General features: G+C 43.7%; 1 pseudogene; it reads left to right on the top strand.

The window, feature by feature from the left end:
• The first annotated feature begins 8,428 nt into the window (after positions 1-8,428).
• LOC100438337 (mitochondrial nicotinamide adenine dinucleotide transporter SLC25A51-like) lies at positions 8,429-9,354 on the top strand (annotated as a pseudogene).
• Positions 9,355-9,791: the final 437 nt, after the last annotated feature.

Genomic DNA, 9,791 nt, shown 5'->3' with positions numbered 1-9,791 from the left:
ATGTTACTAAGTAATAGGATCAGTTGCCTGAAAAGACAATATTCTTTTATCAGAAAGCATTTTACAGGATATCATTTAATCTTGAGAAGCAACACATTGGATATGTGAAGGTCAGAAGACTGAAATTAAAATTGTAGCTCTAGAAATTGTTAGCGATTTGACGCTTCAACAGGTCAGTTAGCTTTTCTGAGTGTCAGTTTCCCTCCTCTGTAAAATGTAAATAACCGCATCTTTTGCTAGAAGTAGTAGTCACTGGCTGGGCGCTGTGGCTCACACCTGTAATCCTAGCACTTTGGGAGGCCTAGATGGGCGGATTGCCTGAGCTCACCCTGGGCAACATGGTAAAACCCTGTCTCTACTAAAATATAAAAAATTAGCCATGCATTGTGGTAGGTGCCTCTAGTCCCACCTACCTGGGAGGCTAAGGCAGGCATGAGAATTGTTTGAACCCGGGAGGCAGAGGTTGCAGTGAGCCGAGACTGCACCGCTGCATTCCAGCCTGAGCGACAGAGCAAGACTCTATCTCCAAAAAAAAAAAAAAAAAGAAGTAGTAATAACAGTGATAATAACAACAGTTATCATGTATTGAATCTTCAAATCGTACTTTACACCGATTGTCTCACTTACTCTGCTTAAAACTCCAACTCCACCTTCACCATGGTGGAGAGAATATGGGAGAAGATGGACTGCACCATGGCCACTGAAGGTGGCTAGAGAATCATGCCGACCCATCTCATTTCAACTCCTGCCCATGGTCATTAAGGGGACTTTAGAATTGCCAGGCAATCACACTCCCTACCCTAAACTGTTCACTCTCCCACTGAGCAGCCCCATCCTTTCAGAGCCCAGCTGCATTTACCACTATCTATGATGCCCAGCCCTTCCTTTCTCCACCTTTGAATTCCTGGTCTTTCTTCAGCACCCAAGTCAAACATCTCCTCCCCCAGGAAGCCTTCTATGATTGTTCCAGAACTCACCAACCGCTTGCTCCCTTGTGGCCCCGACGCGCTCTGTAATACAATCTCTGTTGCAACTGTTGTTGATTTTATAAACATATTTTTCCTATTAAAGAAGAAACATATGCTCCTTCTCAGTTTATTTTGTTTTCCCACTCCCCCACAGTGTCTAAAACTTGACAAATATTTGTTGATTTTGACAATAATGTAGTTTGGTTGCAGTTGTGTGTTTGCCATGTTCCAGGCGTTATGCTAAGCATGTTTCATAAACTAGCTCCAAATGGTATAAAAGTCCCAAGGTGGCAGAAAGTAATGTAACCTGCTAAGTACAAACAGTTCTGAGTCACAAGAACAAAAGCTGCCTCTGGCCACCTTAAACAAAGGCAAATTAATCAGAGGGATGTCACAGCAGGGAGAATGGGGATTGTAGAACCCACGGGAACTTGGAGAGGAGGGCTTGGAAAACAGGAACCAAGAGAGTCACAGATGCTATGGAGCAGAACCCACGGCCAAGGTCACCCACCAAAAACAGTCTAGCTGAAGCAGACTGCAGCACCCGGAGCTGTCTGACCTTCAAATGTTCGCTGCATCTTTGTTTCACCAGCTCAAGGCTCAAAGCCTGAAGAGTCAGTCACTGATTTTCTGAGCTTACCTTGTGTGCCCCAGGTGGGCAGTGAAGAAGCCTTGACCTTCCCTTCTCTTCCACAGTAGGAGCTGGGAGTGAGAAAGAGGAAAGTAAGGTTTTACCCATGGGGAATCCTCCCCCAGATAGAGAAGGGGGTGCTGAGAGGAGGAGGGTGCTGCTGGCCAACAAGCAAGATGGCACCTGTCTTCCACAGGTGGACAGGAAGAGCTCCACGAAGGGGGTGAAATGCCAGCAGTCAATGCAGGATAAGTCTAATTTTGAAAGGCACAACAAAACAGAAAAAGTGGGGAATCACTTTGGCGGGGACATAGAGACAACACTGGAAATGTTTGGATGGAGCAGAGCCATAGGCAGGCTGTATGAGATGCAGATCTGATGGGTCCCCACCCTGGGGCTGTTGGGCTCTCCTGTCCGGCTTCTTCTTGTCTGTTATTGGAGTTTCTCCTCCTTCCTACACTTCTGGGCTTAAGTGAAACACCACGCCACACTGTGTACAATCTGGCACCCTAAGTAGCAATAGAGTGGGACAGATGATGAAACCCAGAAGCGGGGGTCAGTTTACTCCCCATGGGATGAACTTTGACCAATGAGAAATAGAAGAGGGAGAGAGCTAGACTGAAGTTCTCCTCCTTTTTCTCTCTACTATGCACCTCTACCAGGCCCAGGTTCTCCTAGCAGCCCACTTGGACAAGTCCAGGGTGCGGACACGCCTGCCAAGCCCGTGCTGGGTTTCTTCCCTTGAAGCAGCATCAGGCAGTCACACATCACTCTAGGTTACTCCCTGTCTCTCTCTTCATTTTCTTCTTTGTTGCCATGGATTTGCATGTCTCCAAGCATAAACCATCAGCATTTTCATCTTTGCTTCAGGATCTGTCTATGGAGATATTGGACTAAGAAAGGACCCTTTGCATGGGGCAATTAGTGAGATGTGGGAGATGTGTTTGAATCCTGCAGGTAAACTATATGTGTAGGGAGAAACCAGGGGTGAGGAATTTGAGCTTGGGGCAGAGGCAATGTGAAATTATTATAAATTCTTTTTTTTTTTTTTTTTTTTTTTTGAGAAGGAGTCTCACTCTATCACCCAGGCTGGAGTACGGTGGCACGATCTTGGCTCTGCCTCCCGAGTTCAAGCAATTCTCCTGTCTTAGCCTCCTGAGTAGCTGGGACTACAGGCACATGCCACCACGCCTGACTACTTTTTTTTTTTTGAGACAGAGTCTCGCTCTGTCGCCCAGGCTGGAGTGCAGTGGTGCGATCTCAGCTCACTGCAAGCTCCGCCTCTTGGGTTCACGCCATTCTCCTGCCTCAGCCTCCCAAGTAGCTGGGACTACAGGCACCCGCTACCATGCCGGGCTAATTTTTTTGTATTTTTTTAGTAGAGACGGGGTTTCACCATGTTAGCCAGGATGGTCTCGATCTCCTGACCTCATGATCTGCCCGCCTCCGCCTCCCAAAGTGCTGGGATTACAGATGTCAGCCACCGCGCCCAACCACCCAGCTACTTTTTATATTTTTAGTAGAGACCGGGTTTCACCATGTTGGCCAGGCTGATCTCAAACTCCTGACCTGAAGTGATCCACCCGCCTCGGCCTCCAAAGGTGCTGGGATTACAGGGGTGAGCCACCACAGCCGGCCTATTATCAATTCTTAAGCACAAGAACAAGACAAAAAAAAATTTTTTTTTTTTTTTTTAATGAAAATCTACCTGCTAGCAGTAAACAGAAAGAGCAGAATGAAGAGAAATGGAAGTGGCCGTGTGGGTGGAGGTAGGGGACATAGAAGAGGAATGTGGAGTGAGAATGAAGAAGGGGGAATCAGATGAGATTTCAAACGAAGAAACATGACTTAGTGACTAATTGGATGCAGATGATCAAGGAAATTGTTGACGTAAAATTTTCTTTCTGAGAATGAAAAAAGGAATGGCTAGATGGAAGATGAACCGACAGGAGAGGAAATCATGAGCACAGTTTGATTGTTGTCATTTCGATGTTACCAGATAGTCAAATGGCAATGTTAGAAAAACAGCTGGAAATTCAAGACAGATGGAGATTGTGGCTGAGGCCAGAGGATCGAGCCTTCTCTGCGTGATCTCAAAGTCACTGATGTGCAGGAGCTCACCAAGTTGAGACTGTGCAGAGAAAGGTCATGGAGAACTGAAGTGAAAGCAAGGCAAGACAAGAGGGCTCCTAGAAGATGGTGGGAGTCTTCCCTGAAAAGGGGATCCAGGATTTGACCCATTGAACATGAGAGCTGGAGTAAGGACATTTGAGGAAGGAGAAAGGACAAGGAGGAAATAATGGTCATGATGAGGACACCAGAAAGTTACAGAGAAGATAAGTGACATGCCCTTTGCTGAGCCATTACTATGCCAGCTGCTTAATCCTCGTATGCAAGATAAATTTTTTTTTTTTTTTTGAGAGGGAGTTTCACTCTTGTTGCCAGGCTGGAATGCAATGGCTCAATCTCAGCTCACTGCAACCTCTGCTTCCTGGGTTCAAGCGATTCTCCTGCCTCAGCCTCCCAAGTAGCTGGGATTACAGGTTCCTGCCACCATGCCCAGCTAATTTTTTTGTATTTTTAGTAGAGATGGGATTTCGTCATGTTGGCCAGGCTGGTCTCGAACTCCTGACCTCAGGTAATCCACCCACCACAGCCTCCCAAAGTGCTGGGATTACAGGCATGAGCCACTGTGCCCGGCTTATGCAACAAAAATATGATTCCCATTTTATGGGTAAAACCACAGAGATTCACAGAGGCTTGCTAACCTGCTTGAGTTTGCAGAGCTAAAAAGCGTACTTTCATTTTTGCTGTATCATAAACCAACCCCAAACTTAATGGTTTCGAGCAACAATCATTTATTTTCCTCAAGGTGATTCTGTGGGTTGCCAGCTAGATGGGCTCAGTTGGATGCTTCTTCTGTTAGCCTTCCTGAGCTCCTTCACGCATCTGCAGTCAACTCCAGGTTAAGGGATGAGTGATTTAGGGGGAGCCACAGCCCAGATGCATGGAGCTAAAACACAGGAGTCCTCCATTGTCAAAGGAAGGTTATAGGTCAAGAACTAGAAATTTAAAACAAAATTAGAATTAGAACAAAATATCCAAAATATCAAGAATGGAGAGTAAGTCTATTGAGTGTGGTAGAGAGCAGTTGCTGACAGCACATCACAATGACAATAATTATTAGAGCAAGCAGCTCCCGAGCACATGTAATGTGCCAGAGACTGGGCCCAGGCTTTTGTGCATTGTCTCACTGAATCCCCACAGCAGCCCTAGGAGATAAGGTAGGCCGATTAGCATTGTTTTTCAATGAGGAAACAGGCACCTAATGCCTTAAGTAGCTTAATCAAGATGAATCCAGGCAGAGGGGTGTGGAGATTGGAATTTGGAAGAAAGGTTTGATTTAGTGATTTTGCTGATATGAAGAAGAAACATTCTACAGGTAAGGTGAGCAGGAACTATGATTCTAAGATGCTAAAGGTCGTAAACATGGATGTTGATGTCGCTAAGAATAATGACGGATAATAAGGTGTAAAATAAAAAAAGAATTCAAACTAAGTCCTGAAATATCTAATGAAATACAGGATATGAAAATGTTATACAATACTGGGAAAACAGAAAAATTAAAGACCAACCCAGGAGAGGACATAACATGGGGATAGGCTAGGTTATACTGCAGTAACAAACAAGTCCCAAACCTCGGAAGCATAAAACAACAGAGATCTCTTTCTCGATTATTTTGGGTTAGCAGTGGGCTCCGTTCACTATTGTAACTCAGGGATCCAAGCTGATGGAAGCTTCGTTTCAACATATGCTTCCAACTGAGGCAAGTAAAGAAGTAAGTCACACACTGGCTCTTAAAGTTTCTGTTTATATTCCGTAGGCCACGGCAAGTCACCTGGTCATATCTAACCTCAAGAAACCATGATAGTGGGGTCCTATTATGTGCCTGTAAGTAGGGGAGAACCAGAAATATTAGGAAAATAGTGCTAACGAGGACCACAGAGAAATTCTTGTAGACTATGCGAGGACATTGTTGGGAGAAACATGAGAGCTAGAACTCAGGTCTAGGAATTCCCGCTGAGCATGGAGAAGAAGAAATGGAGAGCAAGAAAGACAGGGATGGGCAAGATCAAGCCACGCCAGCATCCAAAGCACAATCAGGACTTTCCACAAGGTAGTCATTCAGATGGAGTTTGCAGCAAACGGGGAAGCTTATTATTGGAGCAGCTTGGGGTTCTCTTGAGGACCCGAATTCAGGAAACTCTAATCCATGCTAGGATGGGGAGGTTCTTTTCCTTCTGCTCCAGACATTCTCCAAGTGTGTCCTGAGAAAATGCATTATCAGTTCCAGGTGTGGAATGAGAACTTTACTAGGGGCAAGAAGGGCCTTAAGAAAGAAGTGAGTCTAGAGTCACGTTATCTAGAGGGCCCAGGTCTCTAGAGCTGAGCCTTTGCCGGGGGCTCTGACGGAGACCATTTACAAAAGCAAATATTTCAGTTTTATCTACGCTACACTCATCATTATAATTCTGCGGTAGGTTTCGCTTTTATGTTTCCTGACAACTAAGGACTGAAAGGTTTTCATGTTCTAATGAAAGAAAACATGGACATTTATCTGCAGAGACAAACACTGAAGCATAAATAATTTCAAGAGTGAATGTATTCGTGGATTATCAGCATAACGGACAATACTTTTAGTTACAGGTTTCCAAGACACAGTGCTATTCAAACAGATTCTCATATTAACCTTCTTTATAGCCCAGGGCAGCTTTACATCTTTATTAACTCAGGGAGGGCTTTGACGAAGAAAAGAGACTGAGATAATGAGGCCAGTCTTGTTTGTTTTTTGATTACCTACATTCCTAAGGTATCTAGGACCTAAAGAATCTAAAAGAATGCACCGATTATTTTTCTATCACATTGAGTTTCTTAAATATCAGATGTTTCAAGTGAGCTGATACCAGATCTTAATCTGTGTCTGAATTCCTTAAGTACCAATAATGCATCACTAGTAGCAGAGCAGAAGTTATGCATAGCTCTGTAACTCAAACATAAAATGCTAGGGAGAAGCCGGGACCACCCTAGACCCATTGTAATGAGAACCATCAGTGTAAGGCAGACTTCTTAAATTTCAGTACAGACATTAGAGAAGGAAGCAAAACATATGTAGTGGAGAAAAATAAACATTTCAAGAGCTAAGCAGCATATGCCTTTCCTCTCTGATTTAGGCCAACAATGACCTCCCTTCAAAGCCAGAAGGATAAGCTAAGCAGCCAAGGATTGAAAATAAAATAACCCATATGGAGCAAAGGAAAAGAAGAGTTAAAAGAAGGTCACATACCATATGTGTTGGTCACAGTGTCACAAGTTGTTCCAGGGCAGCTTAATCTACTCTTTCTTAGTTGCCTGCTCATTGAGCTGGAGGTTTTGTTTGATATGTGACTTCTAATTGAATGGCTATTTTTCATTAACATTCTGCACAGTTTTGGTTCAATAGGTAATTACTACTATGAAAGGTTGGATTTTAATTATGAGATGAAGAGTCCATCATTTCAATAAGGGCATTTGTGTTCTCCAAAGTCTGCATGTAGATGACCCAGGGCAGAAGACACTCCTGATTGTAACCCTATCTTCCTTCCAGGCTGTTTTGAGGGAAGACCAGCTCTTTTTCACCCCGGGGGAGTGAATCTTGATAAACTGAACTTGGTCAAGGTAATTCTATTCTGTTTGCCAGTGATTGGCTCAAATACAACTCCTTTTCCTAATCAGCATTATTGAGGTATATTTTATGGAAAGGAGACTGCAGCAATTTTAAGTTTACAGTTTGGTAAGTTTGACAAATATAAACAATTGCAGCCACCCCCATATTCATGATAGAAAACATTTTCCTCACCCTTGAAAAGTTGCCTACTGTCTTTTGTAATCAGTACCCAGCCACCTATTTCTGGAAACCACTGTCTTTCTTTATGTCACTACAGGTTAGCCCTTTTACATTTTTCATATAAATGGAATTATAGGTGCCTGCATGGGCCCTGGCTCACTCACCGTCCTGCAGGACGCCTTGGCAATGGGAAATCCAGTTATCAAAATTGACTCCAGAAGAGAGAAACTAACAGAACAATAACAATGGAAGAAATTGGGAACATTATCAAAAAGCTAACATCCTGCGAAACTCCAGGCTCAGATGGTGTTACAGGTTAAAAAAAAAAAAGTCCTTCATGAAAAAGAAAGATCTTTTTTTTTTGAAACAGAGTTTCGCTCTTGCCCAGGGTGGAGTGCAATGGCGCAATCTCGGCTCACTTCCCAGGTTCAAGCGATTCTCCTGCCTCAGCCTCTGGAGTAGCTGGGATTACAGGCATGCACCACCATGCCCGGCTAATTTTGTATTTTTAGTAGAGATGGAGTTTCTCCATGTTGGTCAGGCTGGTCTCAAACTCCTGACCTCGTGTGATCCACCCGTCTCAGCCTCCTAAAGTGCTGGGATTACAGGCGTGAGCCACCGCACCTAGCAAAACTTTTTTTTTTTTTTTTTTTCTGAGATGGTGTCTCACTCTGTCATCCAGGCTGGAGTGCAATGGTGCAATCTTGGCTCACTGCAACCTCCACTTCCCTGGTTCAAGCAATTCCCCTTCCTCAGCTTCCCGAGTAGCTGGGATTACAGGCGGGCACCACCATGCCTGGCTAAATTTTGTATTTTTAATAGAGACAGGGTTTCCCCATGTTGGCCAGACTGGTCTTGAACTCCTGACCTCAGGCAATCCACCGGCCTCAGCCTCCCAAAGTGCTGTGATTACGGGTGTGAGCCACCGCGCCCAGCCCCAGAAAGATCTTAAGCAACATGATGGATTCAGAAGCTCATGAAAAGAGGCCACCAATACTAACATCTTCAAAACAAGATATATCACCTCATATTATAAATGTTGGTGAAATGAAGCATGACTTGTGTGGCTGCTGTGCAGCCTTCAACACGTAGCAATCACAGTTCCCATTCAGAAGGTCCTCTTTCAACAACAGCTGTATGGCATCAAAACCATACAGCTTTGTTTTTACATACAGGATGCAGTACTTCAGTTGAGAAGGGATGGATTTCGAAACTTGTATCCTGGAATCCTTCCCTAATTGATGCAAAAGACAACTACACTTGCACTTATGTTTGGTCTGTATGAGGATTTATCCTGCCTTCTCCACAAATATGTCAGTGCTCCAGAGTTTGCAACCCGTGTCGTGGTGGCAGCGCTTGCAAGGACAACAGAAGCAATTTTCACTCCACTGCAAAGAGTTCAGACATTGCTTCAAGACCACAAGCATCATGACAAATTCACCAGCACTTACCAGGCTTTCAAGGCACTGAAATGCCATGGAATTGGAGAGTGTTATCGAGGCTTGCTGCCCATTCTTTTACAGAATGGACTCAGCAATGTCTTGTTTTTCGGCCTTCGAGGTCCCATTAAGGAGCATCTGCCTACCTCAATGACTCACAGTGCTCATTTGGTCAATGATTTTCTCTGTGGGGGTCTGTTGGGTGCCATGCTGGGATTCTTGTTTTTTCTAATTAATGTTGTAAAAACTAGCATACAGTCTCAGCCTGGTGGGGAATTTCAGTCTTTCCCCAAGGTTTTCCAAAAAATCTGTCTGAAACGGGACAGAAAACTGATAAATCTTTTCAGAGGTGTCCATCTGAATTACCTCCAGTCCCTTATCTCTTGGGGCATAATCAATGCAACTTATGGGTTCCTGTTAAGGGTTATATGAAAAAAAAGACATCAGTTAAGTGCCATTTATTAACTGAATAGACCTTCTAAGAAGAATGCAGTTTGTCCTCTTTCTTAATTGGCCAAATATAAGTTGGTGTCATGACTCCAGGCCACAGTGAGTTATGGGCAAAACTGTTTTCCTTAAGCATCAACAAAACAGAATAAAAGTTTCCAATAGGAAAAATAAATAAATAAATAAATGGAATTATACAGTGTTTTGCCTTTATCTTCCTTTCTTTCACTTTACATGATGCTATTGAGATTCATCCATTCTGATGTGAGAGTCAGTAGTCCATTCTTTTTTACAGCTGAGAAGCTTTCCATTGTATAAGTATACCTCTATTTATTTATCAATTTAGATGACCCACAGTTTTTGGCTCTTATGCATAAACCTGAACATCAAGTGTAAATCTTTGTGTGAAGCTGGATTTGTGA

Source organism: Pongo abelii, chromosome 17 (assembly GCF_028885655.2).
Source record: "Pongo abelii isolate AG06213 chromosome 17, NHGRI_mPonAbe1-v2.0_pri, whole genome shotgun sequence".
Taxonomy (NCBI): Eukaryota; Metazoa; Chordata; class Mammalia; order Primates; family Hominidae; genus Pongo; species Pongo abelii.
Note: the sequence above shows the minus strand (reverse complement) of the source record. Positions and strands in the feature narration are given on the sequence as shown.